The sequence below is a fragment of the Nannospalax galili genome, unplaced genomic scaffold (assembly GCF_000622305.1).
Source record: "Nannospalax galili isolate Female #2095 unplaced genomic scaffold, S.galili_v1.0 scaffold3505, whole genome shotgun sequence".
NCBI classification, from domain to species: Eukaryota; Metazoa; Chordata; class Mammalia; order Rodentia; family Spalacidae; genus Nannospalax; species Nannospalax galili.
This window is the reverse complement of record NW_008352757.1, coordinates 170315-171113: the sequence shown is the minus strand read 5'-3', so window position 1 is coordinate 171113 and position 799 is coordinate 170315.

Genomic DNA, 799 nt, shown 5'->3' with positions numbered 1-799 from the left:
ATAGCTAAGAGATGGAAGCAACCTAAGTGTCCCTCAATTGATGAGTGGGTAGTGAAAATATGGTACACTTATATAATGGAGTTTTACTCAGCAGTAAAGAAAGATGAAATCATGAAATTTGCAGGTAAATGGATGGAACTAGAAACTGTTATACTAAGTGAACTAACACAGGCTCAGAAAAAAATCGACATATGTTCTCCCTCATATGTGGATCCTAGAACAAGACTGTGATAAATAAGTATGCAACCAGATGTAACTACAGGAACCAGGATAATGGAAAGGAAATGGGGAGGTAAAGGAAAAGAAAGAACCTCAAAGAAAAGAACAGTAGGAAACGGACCTTAATAAGGGAGATAGGCTTAAAAATTGGGTTAGTTTAAGGGAGGGGAAGGGAAGGGTACACTAGGAACCTAGGGAATACAGGGAAAGAAGGAGCTCAAGAGAGGTAGGACCATAAGAGAAGAGTATTAGTAAGGGAGAAAGGGGGGAAATGAGGGCACCTTAAGTGGGAAAACCATGATGGAGGCACGAAACAATGTGAGAGATAAACAATGCCTAGCTAGTTTTGAAGGCCAGAGAGAATAATATTACTCCTACAGCCTACTGACAATTTATACATAGCAGATCAAGAACTATATGTCTAGGTAAGGTTTATCTGAGAACAATTGATCTTTGCCCAGGATTTATTTACATGACACACAGTAATTAAAAATACCAGACTGGTGGAACTAACCTTCATGCTTTGAGGTCTATAATAATTTTGTCAGAGGGACATAAAGGACTCACTTCCAGGGGACTA